The sequence below is a fragment of the Podarcis pityusensis genome (assembly GCF_964106645.2).
Source record: "Podarcis pityusensis genome assembly, chromosome: 2".
NCBI lineage: Eukaryota > Metazoa > Chordata > Lepidosauria > Squamata > Lacertidae > Podarcis > Podarcis pityusensis.
Window position 1 is genome coordinate 104,764,885 of NC_138029.1, and position 19,981 is coordinate 104,784,865.

At 44.0% G+C, this 19,981-nt stretch overlaps 1 protein-coding gene across 5 annotated transcripts in view; it reads left to right on the plus strand.

The window, feature by feature from the left end:
• Positions 1–19,981, plus strand: part of FHIT (fragile histidine triad diadenosine triphosphatase) — a 1,036,588-nt gene that overhangs the window by 818,404 nt on the left and 198,203 nt on the right. The gene's annotated exons all lie outside the window — the stretch shown is intronic.

The window sequence follows — 19,981 nt, forward strand, 5'->3', positions numbered from 1 at the left end:
GAAACATGCTAATTGGAATGGACTTTGGTCTTATTTGTGCACAAGCAAGTATGTCTTCTCATAAGTTAGCACCCAGTGGTTTGCATCTGAGCTTTTGAGATAACGTCCTGAAGAAAAGATGGCGTTTGAAGCATTGGGAGATGCTAGGGAAACTCTGGGTGTGGCGTTTGGTCTGCCATAGCTGTTCCACACATGCAAGTCATCACTTTAACATTGCAGTCATCAAGTGTTGAAACCTCAGCAAACACCAAAATACACACCCACTGTTGGAGTTAACCCCTCAAGGGTTGTGGCAGCTGAGGGTGGGGCATCCCGTGCTGTGTCTGAAGCCTGTCTGCTGTGGCCAAGTGGTTGAGGATCTTCATAACATAAAACAGCCCAATTGGATCAGGCCAGTGACCCACCTAATCCAGCCTCCTAGTCTCACAGTGGCCAACCAGTTCTTGCAGTGTGGGTTGAATGTGAGCTTCTTCACTTTTTCTGCTGCCTGACTTCATTTTCTAATAATAATAATAATAATAATAATAATAATAATAATTTATTATTTATACCCCACCCATCTGGCTGGGTTTCCCCAGCCACTATGGGAGGCTTCCAGCCGAATATTAAAAACACTTCAGCATCAGACATTAAAAACTTCCCTAAACAGGGCCGCCTTCAGTTGTCTTTTAAAAGTAAAATAGTTGTTTATTGCCTTGACATCTGATGGGAGGGCGTTCCACAGGGCAGGTGCCACTACCGAGAAGGCCCTCTGCCTGGTTCCCTGTAACCTCACTTCTCACAGCGAGGGAACCGCCAGAAGGCCCTCAGCGCTGGACCTCACTGTCCGGGCTGGATGATGGGGGTGGAGATGCTCCTTCAGGTATACAGGACCAAGGCTGTTTAGGGCTTTAAAGGTCAGCACCAACACTTTGAATTGTGCTCGGAAACGTACTGGGAGCCAATGAAGATCTTTCAGGACCGGTGTTATATGGTCTCGGTGGCCACTCCCAGTCACCAATCTAGCTGCTGCATTCTGGATTAATTGCAGTTTCTGGGTCACCTTCAAAGGTAGCCCCACGTAGAGCGCATTGCAGTAGTCCAAGCGGGAGATAACTAGAGCATGCAGCCCTCCGGTGAGACAGTCCGTGGGCAGGTAGGGTCTCAGCCTGCATACCAAATGGAGCTGGTAGACAGCTGCCCTGGACACAGAATTGACCTGCACCTCCATGGACAGCAGTGAGTCCAAAATGACTCCCAGGCTGCGCACCTGGTCCTTCATAGGCACAGTTACCCCATTCAGGATCAGGGAGTCCTCCACACCAGCCCGCCCCCTGTCCCCAAGAACAGTACTTCAGTCTTGTCAGGATTCAACCTCAGACTTCATTTGTTTAAAAAACGATTGGGGACCCATTTGAACATTCCCCTAATGGGGCCCAAGCTCCTCTCTCCTGCTTCTATGATGGCTCAGCTCTGCCTGCATAGCTGGAGGCAGAAATGTTTCTGAATACCAGTTGCTGGAGACCACAGGAGGGGAGGCTGCTCCTGTACTCAATTTCTGCTTGCTGGTTTCCCACAGGCATCTGGTTGGCCGCTGTGCGAACAGGATGCTGGGACAGCTCTTGAATTTAACCCCTCGAGGGTTGTGGCTGGCACCCTGTGTACCAGCCAGCTCTTCCTATGTTCTCAATCCAGGGGGCCACTGGAGAATGTCGTTGCCACTCTGCATCTCCTGCATCTCCGGGCCCCTCCTTTAGCTGCTTGGCAAATGTATTTTTCTCTCTGGGCACAACTTCAGCCCTTGTCCCTGGAGAGCTGTGTCTATGTACGCTCTCTGCTGGCATCCTGTGGGTCTTGCGCCGTGCCTCCTTTCCTTAAACCTCTGTGTGGCACACATTCAACACTGCTTGTAAGAAGATAAAAGATTTGAACTCCTACCTGCACTGATTCCTGGGGATTTGCAGTAACATGGCCATTGTTGTTGTGCCACTGAGGCTGATGGGGCAGTGATGTTGTGGTCTTGCTGTGTGTGGGTGGGTGAGTGTGGTGTGATGCAGTGGATGTCCTGGGGGCATGCATTGAGGTTTGTGCAACATGTAGGTGGCTTTGCTGGGCTCTAGTGGTGTTCCAAGGGGATGAGTCTGTCAATTTTTAAAATGCATTTTTGGGATTTTCTGGTTGTGTGTGTTACCCCCTCCCTTCCTGGGCTGACCACACATTGAATATGACAGCTGTTTCTCAAGAATAGGAGTGGCCTATCTCTGTTCCCAGTGTAATGTGAGTATAGGATTTACCCGTTAAAGGCCCTGTTAGGGTTGATTAAGACAACACTAACATCTGACAACAGCAAATGGAAGCAATTCTCTTCCTTTCCATTTGCTGCATTGACCTTATTTGTGGGATAGTTTGTGTTACCGCCTGGGAATAGCTAGCAGGGATGGAAGAAGAAAGAGAGAGTGTGCGTGCAGGGAGAAAGGACAACAACTACAACTTTTAGTTCACCTCAGATGGATGGATAGGGCAAAGATTCACAAATCTTACTGAGGAAGCCCAACAATGAAATCCCATTCTTGTCTTCATTTACTGCCTTTCCCATTCATGGCCTTGAAATTACTCCTCCCTGTCCAATCCACTTCTGCACCACAGTGGTCCCATGAGGTCTACTGCCACTGGTACAGTGTTTGACTGGTAGCTTTTCACCTATCATCCCCCCCAACCCCTTTCTGTATAGTGGTACCTCGGGTTAAGTACTTAATCCATTCCGGAGGTCCATACTTAACCTGAAACTGTTCTTAACCTGAAGCACCACTTTATCTAATGGGGCCTCCTGCTGCTGCCGTGCCGCCGGAGCACGATTTCAGTTCTCGTCCTGAAGCAAAGTTCTTAACCTGAAGCACTATTTCTGGGTTAGTGGAGTCTGTAACCTGAAGCGTGTGTAACCTGAAGCGTATGTAACCCAAGGTACCACTGTATTCCCAACATGGCACTCATGGATACCAGCAATCCCACTAGTATCTTCTATTTTTTTTTTAAATGATATTTATTAAGAATTTTAAGATTACAGAAAAGTCAAAGAGAAAAAGAAGAAAAAAACAAGGAAAAAACAAACCACAATCAAACAATACAAGTCGATAAAAATCAAAATCAAAAGGCAAAAAACAAAACACATAACACATCAAAATCAAAAGACAAAAATAAACCACAAAAGTTTAAAAACAGATCCAATATTCCCAAATCCTTAACTCTCATTACCTTATTTCATCGACCTCCTCACCCCTCCCTTTTTTGTATTCTAGTTATTGATTATCACAGCAAATCCTTCCCATTTTTCATAATATTCTGTCATTAAATTACCTTAATCTATTTTAACCTTTTTACTATAAAAAACCCTAAAACTTAAAACTTGAGTCTTATCTATACCAATTTCTCATAACCATGACATATTCTTGCATAGTTCTTTTTAACATTTCTGCTAAAGCCAAATAATTTCGTTCCAACATTTTTTTAATACTCATTAATTTTGGAAAACATTCCTAAATAGAATTTTTGAAACTTTCTCCAATCTTCATCCAACGTCTCTTCCTCCTGGTCTCGGGTTTCGTCAGTCCTTTCTATCCCATCCATCTAGTTCACTAACCTGGTAACCTTATGTCCGAGGCCCTTAAGTCTCTTCCATGTCCCTTCCGCAGATCTTCTTCATATTTATACCTGTACTTTACTTTGTCTTCTGCTCCTTTCACTCGTGGAGACTCCAGCTTGACAGTATTTTTGTCCCTTCTCGACAGATCAGCCCCTTTTCCATAGTCCACACTGAACTCCATGTGGTATTTAAAAACATGTTTCAAGGTCCCTCCAAAATTGAGGACCCCCACAACTCCAAACTCCTCCCGGCCCAACGCCAGACTTGAAAAGTCAAAACATCCCTGCATGGGGGGGTTCTATCCAGCCCCCCATCTCCAAACCAAACAAGACTCTATCTCTCCAAATCTGGCTTTTTCCAGGTTCATTCGTCAGGTCCAACCACTCATGTTCCTGCTGGACCACAGTTCCCTCCATCTCTGCCTCCCGGGGTCCAGCCACAACCTCCTCCTTCATCTGATCTGTCAGAGCACATTCCTGAGTTGATTCCTGAGTGGGTTCTATATAGATACCCACTACCTGTCCAAAATTTCTGATCGCAACAGTCATCAAATCCGTCTTCTCATGTAACTGTTCCAATAAAGCACTTGTTTTGCAGAAAGCACACACCAGAGCCTCTGAGTACATTGTTATACAAGGTCAGAAGTCTATTCCCACGATCTTAATCTGTTGCAGCTGCGACGCTCCCCAGTTCAAGTTTACTAACAGTTTCACAAGCTCCCTCTAGGGGAAGAACTTCTATTTGTAGCCAACTCTTTTCTTTTTTCTTTTAACAGCAGATCTAACAACAAAGTTTCCTTTTTCAGATATTTTGTCAATATTTGTTCCTTTAAAGTGCGAAAGAGGACAATGGAATCACTATGTTTCTCTTCTTTTAACTGTCTGTCAAAAACATTTGTCTATAGTCAATGAACTTCCCAAAAACGTCTGTCCTGACACCCCGCTCCCAGGTTCAAGACGGTGGAAAATTACTTTTCGTACACTCTCTTCTGCAGGTTTAAGCAATCCGGAAAAAATCCCCCCTCTTCTCCTGCTTCCAAAGGGGGTTCAGTAATTTTAGATGATGAAAGTTGATCCTTTACAAACGATTTTCTACACTCTAGTTTGCCATGTCTTTGCTTTAATCTATCTACAAGAAACGGAAGGCTGACTTCCTGTTTAGACCTTCCCGCTTCAGTGCCAAATTAAGAGGAATTTCTTAATCCAATTTTCCGTTCTACCCACAGATCGTTGTTTAAAGTCCAATTGTCCAAATTTGATCTGCTCACGGGTAGTTGTTTTTGTAGCCAAATTGTCCCAGGAAAAAGGTAGCGCTCGCCGGCAACGGCTGTGCGGCTTCGCTCCACAGAAGAAGCAGTTGACTCTCAGCACCGCGCCACTAACCCCTCTTCGCTCCGGAGCCCGTAATTGGGTTCCTTTACGAATTGGGGGGGGCGCAAAGGGTGCCTGCCGAGTCCCATGGTCACAGGCTTCATCCGCCTGTGATTTTTAAAAGGGTCCCCGTTTCGCCATAGCGGAACAGACCCGTTTCCCGTGGAGCCAGTCCCTCCGGATCAGAGGGAATCCGCCATTACCGATGGCGCCACCCCGGAAGTCTCCCCACTAGTATCTTCTATGGCACTTGAAAAAGGTCACAGTAAATATCTCCACAAAACCCACAATACACAGTATACTGTTTGCTCTTCCTGTTTAGTTCCTGTTTGCACTGGCTTTGCGTCACCTATATTAAAAATTCCACCTCAAACATGACAACATTTCATTGAATATGCAAACTCCCTTCCATTCTGAAAAGTGGAGAGATGCAACAAACTTCTCTCTGTGAGCGAGTGTCTTTTCCCATTTTTTGGGAGGCCATTTTTGCATACCCATGGCAGCCATTTTGTTTTATACCACACAACCCATGGCAGCCATTTTGTGACTGGGGACCACCATCTCAGAATTCCAGATGTGCTTACTGGTGTATAAAGTTTGACAGTCTCGCCGTATTCAAATTAATCTTGCAAATCCAACATAGGCAGCGGGGCACAACTTTAAACAATGTTAGTATTTGGCACAAAGGGACATTAACCATTTCCCTTTCCTCATGTCATGAACAGACATTCTTTTCCCACTCCTTCCCGTTGTTTAGATGAAGAGCACCACTTTCCAGCACCATGTGGAGGCTGCTACAAATGATAACCACCTTGTGACTGACTCCCCACTGCTGCCATAAAGCATAGAGCCAGCCATTGAGTTCTTCTGGAGGGTGGCATAGCAAGTTCCCACACCAACGCTTTGACTTGTGGGCAACAGTGATATGGAAATTTTCTGTACTGGGCTCTGGAATGTCACTGAGGCTGCTAGTTCATCCTGTTGCACACATCCTAATCTTGGAGCAGCAAGAGACTCCAGGAATCCCAGTGCTTACTCTGGGTTCAATTTCCTTGGAATGCAAGTTAGTGGAAATTGTGGTGTCTTTAGGCTAAAACTGGTTTTATTTGCACATATATGCAACCTGAGCATAGGATGGAGGGGCTCAGAAATTTCAGAAATAGACTGGAAAGAGAAGTTGCTGAATTACAACTTATTACCAAACTTAAAACCATGGGGAGACCTGGTCTGAATAGAGACAATGGATTCTTATCTCATTATACATGATGAAGCTATTTTGGGCCATCTCACCCCTTGCTTTTTCCTGTAAGACCAACTGCAGTCGTTAACAGTTGTCAACAGGTTTACCACACCTATCAGCTTATCGCCTGTTCCCACCACCCTTCTGAGTAATACCCCTCCCCACCCTCTCACTATGTATAAGGGTCTGGTGACTTCTGTTTCAGTGTATCTGAAGAAGTGTGCATGCACACGAAAGCTCATACCAAGAACAAACTTAGTTGGTCTCTAAGGTGCTGCTGGGCAATTTTTAATTTTTTAAAATATATTTATATTGTTTTATTGTATTTTTAATATTTTGTTGGAAGCTGCCCAGAGCGGCTGGGGAAACCCAGCCAGATGAGCAGGGTATAAATAATAAGGCATGTTATAATATAAATAATAATGGACATGTGAATTGCAGCCCTTAACTGGCCATCTGAGCCCATTATCTTACAAAGAAACTTCTCTGACCAGTTCAGCAGCCTCTTCTGCTAGATTCTAAACCTCCTTGGCCTGCAAGGGACCTGCAAATATAACCCAGACTGACACACACATGCTGAAACCTATAACAAGACATATTTTGGCTATTGCAGGGGTAGGTCATAACTTCCAGTGGTCTCATAGCAGTGCTTCTGTTGTGCTAAGTCTCTGTATCAGCCTGTGAGAGAAGGATGTCGCAGTTGACTAGGCACCACATTCTGAAATTATTACCGCAGTAGTTTGAAAGGCTGGCTTGATTAACTAATTACAGCTTGAACCATGCGAATTTAAATCTACAGCAGGCTGTGATGACCTCACTGTTGGGCTATAGGATTCCCTGCAAGTGCACTCACAGGCAAAGTGTTAGTTGAAAGAAGTGCTCCCTTGATTAGCCATCAGCAAGTATATATCTTGCTTTTAGAATTAAAGGTTGGGGGAAAATTGATTTTCTATTGTATGAGAGGCACTGGCCAGTGGATTTTGAATATATGTTGATGTGCTGGGGGCTTCTTGTCCCATTAGCTTAATAAATGTAATGAAATGACAACACCCCGCTGATGTTATTGCAAACTCCTGGATTTTCAAGATCACATATTGTACTCTCTTCTAGATATATGAGCTGCTTTTCTGGAGAGCACCATAATTTGCGATAATTTATTGTCCCTATGCTGATGGCAAGGGCTTTTTAAAAAAGAAATAAATAAAGAGAAAATTCAAACTCTGAGCATTTTAATAAAATTAGTTGCATTCCCAATCCATTTCTGATTCAATTACCTTAATCATAGTCTGGAAAAGGCCTGTCCGAGTCACTGCTTGGTGCACCTGAGGGACCATGAGACTCGAAACCAATCATTAGGTATGAGAACCACATCTTAAATTGCAATAAATAATGTTTCTCTCTTGCCAGCATCAAATGTTTTCCTTGTCCAAAAAGGAGAAAAAGATAAACACAAAATGAAACGACATGTTTATCTGTGAAAGAAGAGCAAACGTCATTGTTCATTTTGATGGGCGTAGATCACTAACTAGGCCATTTCTCTTCCTTCTCTCACCTCTCTGTATAGTCTTAAAAAGTTTGGGGGACTGGAGGAAAGGAAACAGAGTCCTCATTCCTATGCTCACAGTATATTGTCATCTTCACATGTTGATTAGATCTGCGGTTTTAAAAACACAAGAAGCAGGGGAGAGTAACATCAAAATGGTTGTAAGTTATCTGCTGAATACCACAGTCCGGGAATCTCATGGATGCATGTCATATAAAAATGGTGACAAGATCTAAGCACCTTCCTTCTTGAGTCCCATATGTTGTCAATTGCAAATTCAACTAGACAGACAGGGAACTGAGGTTGATGCTTTCAATGTGGTACAATCATTTCAGTGCCTCACCTTCTGTTAATTATTCTAAGCTGCAAAGATTGGCTTCCCATATTTTTTTTTTATGATGGGCATGTTTTGCTTTCGCAGATGCTTCTTTAATGGTGCACTAAATCAATACACCTGGCTGGAGTTTTGTAAGCATCTTAACCCGAAGTGAAATGTCTCTATGGAACCGAATCCCTCTTTAGCCTACAGCTGATCCTTCCTAATTTTTTTGTCTCCTCTCATTCCTATTGTTCCTGTGGACTAGGGGGTTTGAATATTCAAAATTAATCACAGCACAGCAGGCCTTGATTGCATCAGAAGGATTACAGTCATTAACAGCGATGCAATGTTAATGCATCTGGGCATCCTGTGGATTCATATACACAAACCTTGGGCTAATAAACCATGAAAGCCACCTTTTCGGTCTTTCAGATGAGCAACAGAAGCTGCAGCTAAAGGAAAGATGGGTCACCCTGAGCATTCTCTCCCTGCAGACATAGCTGTGAAGAAAGGCTAAGGTGGCTGAAACATTGCTTTTGGTCTGGATATCCCAGACTTCTCACTGAGGCCAGAAAGCTAGGAGGCAAAAAAAATGAGACATTATATATGAAAACCATGATAATGCTAGTATGTGTATAGGGTGTTAGGAGAGGAGTAATACCTCTGGTGAGGGACGCAGGTGGCGCTGTGGTCTAAACCACAAAGCCTAGGACTTGCCAATCAGAAGGTGGGCGGTTCGAATCCCCGCGACGGGGTGAGCTCCTGTTGCTTGGTCCCTGCTCCTGCCAACCTAACAGTTTGAAAGCACGTCAAAGTGCAAGTAGATAAATAGGTACCGCTGTGGCGGGAAGGTAAACGATGTTTCCGTGTGCTGCTCTGGTTCATCAGAAGTGGCTTAGTCATGCTGGCCACATGATCCGGAAGCTCCCTCGGCCAATAAGTCGAGATGATCGCCGCAACCCCAGAGTCAGCCATGACTGGACCTAACGGTCAGGGGTCCCTTTACCTTTTTAATACCTCTGGTTGGGGACATCATGCTGCTCCTGGGATAGTTTGTCCACCATTGGTCTCCACCCTGCATTCAGCTGTCAACATGCGACAGCAGCCACACCCCAGGAATGGCTTCCGCTGGCCGGCTAAACCAGGTGAGGATATGAGCTATGGCATGCCATAAGACAGCACTGTCAAAATGAGAAGGAAGATCATCCTGTGCTTTCTAGGTAAAGGTAAAGGCAAAGGACCCCTGGATGGTTAAGTCCAGTCAAAGGCGACTATGGAGTTGCGGCACTCATCTTGCTTTCAGGCCGAGGAAGCTAGTGTTTGTCTGCAGACAGTTTTCCAGGTCATGTGGCCAGCAGGACTAAAGTGCTTCCGGCGCAATGGATCACCATGACGGACGCCAGAGCGCACGGAAACACTGTTTACCTTCCCGCCACTCCGGTACCTATTTATCTACTTGCACTGGCAATGCTTTTGAACTGCTAGGTTGGCAGGAGCTGGGACAGAGCAATGGGAGCTCACTCCGTCGTGGGGATTCGAACTACTGACCTTCCGATCAGCATGCCCAAAGAGGCTCAGTGGTTTAGACCACAGTGCCACCCGCGTCCCTTTGCTTTCTACAGTAGGGGTAGCCAACATGGTAGCTTCTGGAAGCCTTTGGACTACAACTCCCACCAGCCCCTATCAGAATGGCCAATACTAGGGGTGATGGGAGATGGAGTCCAGCAAAGGAGGGCATCGTACTGCCCACCCTTGTTCTATGGACTTATGGGTGAAATGGTGAAATGCTGCTTCTTCACACTGTGTCCTATCCAGGTTTCAGCAGCCATTTCATGGAAGGCAAGTCTCACAAAGTTCTCTAATCTTTGCATCTTCCAGTTATTGTCATTAGGAAAGGGCACCTGGCCTTCTCGCTGCCGCCATCCCTTGATGCTAGAAGCAGCATTAAAAAAAAAAAAAAGTTTGATGGCTGGAGGAGACAAAGGAAAATGAAGGCCGTGGAATGATTGATGGACGTGACACTCTTTGAACTGAGAATAGCGAGTGCTGCAAGGCACTGATAAATGGAAATGATGGCTTGGATAATGAAGTCTGTTTTAGAAATATCAGGAGCTGAAGATCCCCTGAAGGGAAAAGGGGGCAGGCCCAATTCCCATAATTCTCTCTGGTGGTAAATTATGATGGGTCTGGAGATGGATCTTTTTGTTTTGTTTTGCTTCTGCACTACAGAATGTCACGGTGCTTTCCATTGCCAGGCTTCTAAGTAACATCACATTAGAGGTCTGCCACATTCTGAACATCCCAGACATGCACATTAAAAAGGTCTTGTAGCATCCTGAGGAATCCACCAATTAGTCACAGTTAGAAAAATGAAGGAAGGGGGCTCCTTCTCTCTGACAGGGGCTTTGCAGAGTCTTTGGACTGTCTCTCCTTGAGGCCAAAGTTAAGGGTATGAAATATTTTTTGTGATTTCATTAACTGTAATTTATTCCAAAAACATTATTATAATTTCTCCTGGGAGGTGGAGGGAGGCTGCAACCCTGAGCCCACTTAGCTAGGAGTAAGCTGGATTGACTTCAGTAGGACTGACTTCTGAGTAGACATGCTGAGGCTTTTGCTGGTGAGGCGAAGTGCCAGCTGCCTGTTGAGAGCAAAGACATTGTAGTGACTGTTTCTAAGCACTATAATCTTCCATTGGTCTAAGATGGAGGTGGGGAACCTGAAGTCCTTCCCATGTTGTTGGACTCCATTTCCCAGCAAGTCCTGCTTGCATAGACAGTGATTGGTATCATGGGAGCTATAGGGTCTGCGTCAGGTGTGGGAACCTTTGTCCCTTCAGATGTTGTTGGACTCCATTTCCCAGCAAGTCCTGCTTGCATAGACAGTGATTGGTATCATGGGAGCTATAGGGTCTGCGTCAGGTGTGGGAACCTTTGTCCCTTCAGATGTTGTTGTACTACAACTTTCCTCATGCCATTGGTCATGCTTTTTTGGGTTGATGGGAGTTGCTGCTCAGCAACATCTAGGGTGTCAAAGGTTTCCCAACCCTGGTCTGTATAAATCTATAGAATAGTTATGGATATGTATGGATGTATTCATGTCCTGGAACGCGGGTGGCGCTGTGGGTTAAACAGCGGTCGGCGGTTTGAATCCCCGTGACAGGGTGAGCTCCCATTGTTCAGTCCCTGCTCCTGCCAACCTAGCAGTTCGAAAGCACGTCAAAGTGCAAGTAGATAAATAGGTACCGCTCTGGCGGGAAGGTAAATGGCGTTTCCGTGTGCTGCTCTGGTTCGCCAGAAGCGGCTTAGTCATGCTGGCCACATGACCCGGAAGCTGTATGCTGGCTCCCTCGGCCAATAAAGCAAGATGAGCGCTGCAACCCCAGAGTCGGTCATGACTGGACCTAATGGTCAGGGGTACCTTTACCCTTTACCTTTATTCATGTCCTAACATTAGGAATTAACATTTTAGAATTTTATTTCTAGTTGCATTGTTTCATCACAAATGTGCCTACTGCCCTGGACTCCTTTGGGAGGAAGGGCGGTATATAAATTTACAAAATAAAAAAACAGACATGGCCTGTATCAATATCCAACAGATTAAGAACAACATGCAAATGTGCAAACACTCTGTCACGATGCTCACCCTTAGAGTTGAGTTTGCAGAGTTAAGACCATTCAAAAGCATTTTATATCTGCTTTCCACCATATTTCTCCCATTACAGCTCTTGTAAATACTGTATAGCCTTTCCTCCGGGAAAAAACATGCACAGCCTTTGTGTGTGAAAGAAATCCTGATTTGCTTACAATTGTGTTGCTCTTGTCCGTAAATCTTTTATTAGGAAGAAGTTGCAAGGCTGGGATCCTACTTCCATGAGTTGCTTTTCAATAGCCCGTCCCTTACTTTTTTATTTTATGATAAAGTCAGAAAGGTTATTATCCTTTCCCTTATCATTGTTCTGCATTGATTTTGAGGTTTCTGACCAGGTCGCTATTGAGAGGTGTAAGAGCAAATTCAGAGTGGACCAGGAAAACATGAGAAGTGGGATTTCTACCCCTGGGAATTGAAATGCTCTTTGGGATTTTTCCAGTTTCCACGTTGCACCTGACATGCATCCCTCCCTGGTTAAACACAGGGTTGATCCCTTGATTAATAATAATAATAATAATAATAATAATTTTATTATTTATACCCCGCCCATCTGGCTTGGTTTCCCCAGCCAGTCTGGGCGGCTTCCAACAGAATATTAAAATACATGATACCATTATAAAATGATTGATGCCATTGTCTGATACTGTCTGCAACTGTGATACAAGGAGCATGTGAAGGGGATTCACAGGCTCTTCTGCATTTATCAAAGAGGACATCACATACTTGACCTCAGAAGAGCTCTGTGCGCACACATGCCAGTGTTTGAAAATACTGCTTTTCCACATCGAAGCAGGCTTTCCTTTGGCATTCATAAGGACTAGTAACATTTCCCCTCCTCTGTACAAAAAAGAAAATATGAAAGCTGAATGAGTGTTTTACTATGTGGATAATTCCTAGCTCTATTCCTTTTATCTGCCACAGCTAAAACCCATCTAAATTATGATAATTCCAGACCCTCAAAGTGTCCCTATTTTCCAGGGACAGTCCCAGATTTACAGAAGCCATCCTGGCTTCTGATTTGATCCCAGAACGTCCCACTTTTCCTTTTCATTGGAGAAATGTTGGAGGGTATGGAGTTATGTGAACCCCCCCCCCCCCGAGCCAAGGAAATAAGTAACTATACAGTCATACCTCAGAAGTCTAACACCTTGTGAGTTGAATGTTTTGGCTCCTGAACACCGCGAACCCGGAAGTGAGTGTTCTGGTTTGTGAATGTTCTTTGGAACCCGAACGTCCGACGCAGCTTCCATGGCTTCCTATTTGTTGCAGGACCTTCCTGCAGCCAATAGGAAGTTGTGCCTTGGTTTCCGAATATTTTGGAAGTCGAATGGGCTTCCGGAACGGATTCCGTTTGACTTCCGAGGTACGACTGTACAATCTTTAGAAGACATTTGAAGGCAGCCCTATATAGGGAAGTTTTTTTTTTAATGTTTATTTTTTATATACAGTGGTCCCTCGGGTTAAGTACTTACTTCGTTCTTGAGGTCCTTTCTTAACCTGAAACTGTTCTTAACCTGAAGCACCACTTTAGCTAATGGAGCCTCCCGCTGCCGCCGTGCCGCCGGAGCACGATTTCTGTTGTCATCCTGAAGCAAATTTCTTAACCCGAGGTACTACCGTATTTTTCGCCCTATAGGACACACTTTTTCCCCTCCAAAAATGAAGGGGAAATGTGTGTGCGTCCTGTGGGGCGAATGCAGGCTTTCGCTGAAGCTTGGAGAGCGTAGGGAGCCCTGAAGCAGAGCACCCCTCGTGCCGGGCAGACATCCACAGCGTGTTGGAGCCCTGCGGGAGTTCCCCGCAGGGCTCCCCACGCTGAGGATAGCAGCCTGCCACCCGGCGCGCCCGGCCAGCCCCACAAGCTCGGGGGACAGCAAGGAGGCGCAGCGCCGCCATCCCGCTGTTCCTCGACCTGGTTCGGTTTCCCCGACCTGGTTTTGGGGGGGAAATAAAGGAAAAAAACATTTTTCTTTATTTCCCCCCCAAAAAACTAGGTGCGTCCTATGGGACGAAAAATACGGTATTTCTGGGTTAGCAGAGTCTGTAACCTGAAGCGTATGTAACCTGAAGTGTATGTAACCCGAAGTACCACTGTATGTTGGAAGCCACCCAGAGTGCCTGGGGCAACCCAGTCAGATGGGTGGGGTATAAATAAAATTATTATTATTGTTATTATTATTAATTGTTATTGAATAGGACATCCCTATTTTCATCGGAGAAATGTCGAAGGGTAAGTAATTTAGAGAGGCTAAAGTGTAGGTAAGTAAAGGGAGGGGGAAACCAAGGTTCAACAGCCAATATGAGGAGCCACTGTGGAAATGCATGGTCGGTCTTGCAGCTGCTAGAACTTCCTCCTGTTCCTTGGTATGTTTACACTGCAGAACAGATGGGCATCTGTAAAAATAGAAGGTCCCTTTGAGATCTGGGAAGATGTAATCTTGCCTCCTGCTTTAGAAATGCAGAGTAAAAGCTGCCCCCTAAGCTAGTGTGTTGCTCTTTTTATACATATAATGGTGCGAGTTCAAATCCCAGCTTATGGTACGTGAAGCTGTAAAGTCAGTTTTATCTTCCCCTCAAGTTTGTGCATGTCACAAAGGATATGTTTATGGCTGGATAAGATTCCGTGTGATTGACAGACTGCACACAAGAGGTCAGGAACTTAGGTAGAAGGAGGGGGTGTGGGTAAAAGCGAGGTCTCTCAGAAGGGCTTTGCTGTGTGTGCACGACCGGCTTTCTGCTTATATTCATACGCTCCCAGAATACCTGGGTGCATTTTGCAAGCCGTTCCAGTCTGCCCTGTGAAAACCTCTCTGCAGGCAGCATTAATGCTTTCTAAGTAAAGAAATCCTGCTTCTCAGTGCGCCCGCTCTTCTTAAGGTCCAAAACAAATGCTGATATAATGAGTGATTCAACTGAAATGGGGAAACTGTCTTCCTTATAAGAAAAATCTCCATGTTTTACATTTTATTTTTATTTCAGAAATTTTATATTGTAATCAAACCACAAAGCCATTTGTAGAGTAGCTGGACGATTTAGCATTAGGTTTTTTTTTGGGGGGGGGACTGGAATCAAAGGAGCAAGTTCACAAATCCTGATTTTCTTTTTCTTCTGTTGTCATGCTGCGTAACTTGGGGAGCCTCACCACACGTCTAGACATTTCTCTTTTCCTCCCCACTTTGTGCTGTCATCTCTGTTTTCAGTGACAGCTTTCAAATACTTACTTTGACATAATCATATGGGACTTCTCATCTTTCCAGCTGAATCCAAAACTTCTGTCCCTGTATATCTGCTGCCAAGTCATATCAACTTTTGTGACATTCTGCCAACGCACCATTTGGTGTGGCCTGTTCTGAACATTTTATTTGTCTCTTTGGCATGCCTTGGTTAGAACTAGGTCTTTGTAAAAATAAAAATAAAAATATCCTTCTACCTTTCCATCGAAAAAGAGACAGACACTTCACCGCTCCAGGCGGCTAACAGTCAATTTAAAATGAACAATAAAACATTAAGATCGTCATCAACAACAAGGAGACGAGCCCTGCAGGTGAAATATTTCTAGGTCAGCAGAATTTACTCAATACAGTGGTACCTCAGGTTACGAACTGAATTCGTTCCGGAGGTCTGTTCTTAACCCAAATCCGTTCTTAACCTGAGGCGCGCTTTCGCTAATGGAGCCTCCCGCTGCTGCGACGCTATTTCCGTTCTCATCCTTGGGCAAAGTTCGCAACCCGAGGTACTACTTCCGGGTTAGCAGAGTTTGTAACCCGAAGCGTTTGTAACCCGAGGTACCACTGTAGCAGTATTACTATCAAACAGGTCCTCCCCAAAATGCTCTGGAAAAGCTCTGATCTTTACTTGCACAGCCATGATGGAACCAGGTGAGTCTCCCTTTTGAGGGCATTCCACAATTGTGGCACCTCAGTAGAAAGAAAGAAAGAAAGAAAGAAAGAGAAAGGAAGGAAGGAAGGAAGGAAGGAAGGAAGGAAGGAAGGAAGGAAGGCCTATCCTGCATGTTCACCCATAGTGCTTCTGATGGTGGGGAAATAAGAGAGAAGGGCTTGTGATGTCAGTCTACTTGTTCAGGAAATACCTATAGGAAGATGTGGTCCCCAAGCTATCCCAGTCCATTTTAGGGACTTAGGAGTTAAAACAGCATTTACAACTGGTATCGGAAACAAACTGCTAATCAGTATATACACTGGAGTGATATTCTCCACACACTTGCTCCAGTTAACACACCAGGGGCTAAATTTCGTACAAGCTGGAGCTTTTGAGAGCCTGTTGAAGGCAGCCGCACATAGAGCATATTGCGGCTGGGAGCCTATGGCCCTCTGAAGATTGCTGGACTACAGCTCCCATCAGCCCCAGCAAGCATGGCCAATGAGCAGGGGTGATGGGAGTTTGCAGCTCGGCAACCTCTGGAAGGCCAAAGGTTCCCCACCCCCGCAATAGCCCAAGGTGGATAGTAATAAGGCTGGGGTGAACCAGTTGGAGTTGGTAAAAGGTACACATGCGCGGGCACATGCTGTGGGGAGCTCTGCCCCCTTCTTGTTTCATTTGCACGCACGCATGCACACAGACACAAACAAACAAACAAACAAACAAACAAACAAACGTCTCTACAAGCACTTTTACTTGCTGAAATGTCTTGCCCAATCAAGAAATCATCCCAGCTTCTCCCTTCAATTCTGCAGCCTCTTTTTGCACCCATGTTTACCTGCACGCCCATATCCACACCTCCTTCTTTTTCCTTTTCTTTTTATATTGTTATTTTAACAAAATGATAATAATAAATAAAGAATAAATAAAAATGTGCAACCCACCCCCAAGACCATGGGTAGGCAAATTAAGGCCCGTGGGCCGGATCCAGCCCAATCGCCTTCTAAATCCAGCCTGCTGATGGTCCGGGAATCAGCGTGTTTTTACATGTGTAGAATGTGCCCTTTTATTTAAAATGCATCTCTAGGTTATTTGTGGGGCCTGCCTGGTGTTTTTACATGAGCAAAATGTGTGCTTCTATTTAAAATGCATCTCTGAGATATTTGTGGGGCATAGGAATTTGTTCATTCCCCCCCCCCAAAAAAAATATAGTCTAGCCCCACACAAGGTTTGAGGGACAGTGGACCGGCCCCCTGCTGAAAAAGTTTGCTGACTCCTGCCCAAGACCGTTCCATTGTAACTATCCAACCTCCCAAAATGTCAACACCTCTTGCGATGGTTTGACCCCTTTCCGTTTTAACGGTACAAATTCTACAAATACCTTCCATATCTCCTCAAAATCATTTCTCCTGCGTATTCCCTGTCTTACCTTAATAGCACATGTTAATTTATCATTAATCCTACACCTTTTTATACCATTCTTCCATTTTATATTCACCTTGCCCCTTCCGCTTTCTAGCCATAATAACTCGTGCAGCTGTCAATAAATTTGTGAGCAAGTCCTTCACAGCCTGCAAACCTTCCACTCCATTGTAAATTGATAGTAATGCTACTTCTGGAATTTCAGTCAGCTTTAACCCAGTGGTTTCTGTTATCTCCTTAAACACCGTATGCCCCAAAATTGTACATATTTGCACCCCCACCTCATGTAAACATAAGTCTCGGTTTCCTGGCATCCCCTTCCAACATAACACCGAATATTCCTTGTTTATTTGATTTAATCTTACTGGTGCTAAATATCATCTCCATACTAACTTATAGTAATTTTCTTGTATCCTTATAGACAACATTTTTAAAGTGTGTTTCTCCCATATTTTCCTCCAGCTTTGACTATTTATCTGCCCTGTTATCTCCTTTTCCTACACCTCTTTTAATTGATCTTGTTGATCCTTAATTTCTACTAATATTTTATGAATTTCACTGGTTTCCTCTTTTATAATGACATTTTCTTCTTTATCTCCTCTTTCTATAGTTTTTTTCAAATTTTGTATATTCTTTCATTTCTTGTTTCCCCTTAACCACCTGTTTTCTGGGGATTATACCATCTTCTTTTATTAATTATAGGTTACTTATCCCATTACAAATTTTATTATTTATACTTTGCCAACCCTTTACCTCTGTCTCTGATATCTTACTTGGTAACATTCTAAATTAAAAATTTATTCTACACAAGATTTTGATTTTAATTATCGCTATTCTTCCAAACTATGAAAGCTTAATTTTTGTATATTCCTCCAACTTTTCCTTAATTTCCCTCTTTAATTTTTTAAGATTCTCTTGTTCTAAATTTTCTAAATTTCTTGTTATATTCATTCCCTAATACCTTATTACATTTCTTAATTTTATATCTGGGGTTTTTTTTTTCCTTCAAAATTTTTCATTTTTCACCTTCATCGTAGTGAAATATCAACATCTCTGATTTGGACCAATTAATTCACAACCCTGTTATTTCTCAATTTATTTTTTTCAAATGTGCCTCTATTACCTGCCTCTATTACCTTTTTCTCCCCCTCTTTTTCTCCAACCCTTCCTTGCACACAGGCCATGGTAACCCGATGAATCTTCCTCCTCCCACTCATATGACTGCTAAGCATCCATTTTACCTTCTGCACAATTATGACGCCACCATCGTTTCCTATTCCTCATACCCTTCCGTATCCCTGCTTTCATCTTCACCCCATTCCCATGCCTCTCACTCTTTCCACAGGGAAGGGTTTGCACATGCGAAGGGGATATAAATCGTGTTGTTTTTTAAAAAATAGACATAGGATCTTCATGCCAACAGAAACTATAGGCTTTTCCCTTGCGCGGTGATAGGTAGCTTCCTTTCTCCATTCTGCAGAGTTCCTGTGCACATAAAGTATTTGCTGGCAGAATCGCCAGTGTAAGGACTATGGCCGCTCTGTTATATAATGATCTAATTACTATAGTTCATGGTGGGGAGCTTCTGCAGAATCTCAACAGCGTTAAAATTCAAGGTTGTCCCAGTGCAAACATGGCCTCTAAATTCCCCCTCCCCCATTTTTAAGAAAATGGGTGTGAATTAAATGTGAAATGTGTTTTCACTGCTGCTCAGAAGCAAAGTGAAAGGTGCCAGCTGTAGAGCACAAAGATAATGGGACCCTGTTTCTCCAGTTTTTGGTTTTCCTAAGCTATAATAGGAACACTTCAGCAATTTGAATGAATTTTATTATTAAGGTCACAGACCAGTTCCGGCTCACTTACAATATCAGGAAAATCATAAAACACAACAGGAATACATTGCTTCAGAAGTTCTTGTCATCCCTACATCTGGAGAGAAATTCAGGTTTCAGATTACCTGGCCTTGTTTCTGAAATGGAACTTGTGTGGGATTTGTTTTTTCTCATTTCCAAATTTGCACAAAGCACTGTGCGTGAACAATGTGTCTCTGCTTCCAGCTTCTTCCAGCCTCTTCTTCCCTCTATGAACATGCAATCTCTTAGAACACCCTTCCCCAAGTTTCGCCTTTCAGACGTTGTTGAACTACAACTGTCATCAGACCCAGCCAATGGCCAGGGATGATGGGAATTGTAGTCCTATAATATCTGAAGGGCACCAGGTTGTGGAAGGCAGGTTAAAGCTGTAGAATATGCACATTAGAAGTGAGAACCCCAAGACTCGTAGTCTTGGTGGAGTTGGTACGAATGCTTATATGTTTATTATACCAAATATTTGCACATGTAAGAGATGCAACATGGGTACTTTCTGGTACTAAGTTTCACAGATAAAAATAGGGACACACTTGTAACACCACTCTCCTGCACCGGATCCATGCTTGCACATACATTGTTGGAGGATCTTTGTCACCTTTGATGTTCTATATGCATCACATAGAAAAAACCCATAATGGCCTTACAATACATTCTCGACAGTGCATATACAGTGGTACCTCAGGTTACAGATGCTTCAGGTTACAGACTCCACTAACCCGGAAATAGTACCTTGGGTTAAGAACTTCGCTTCAGGATGAGAACAGAAATCACACGGTGGTGGCGCTGCGGCAGTGGGAGGCCCCATTAGCTAAAGTGGTACCTCAGGTTAAGAACAGTTTCAAGAACAGACCTCTGGAACAAATTAAGTTCTTAACCCGAGGTACCACTGTACTTCATAACTGTCGTGCACTGCATGGTCCACACACCCACTCAGAGACTGAATTTTGGGTGACCCTAAGGAGGGAGCTAAATCCTGAAGAATGAAAATACTAGCCACTCACCCTATTTTATTTTAAACCACACAACCCACAAAAAAATGGTTTGAATATGCAGTAGTCTTTAATTGA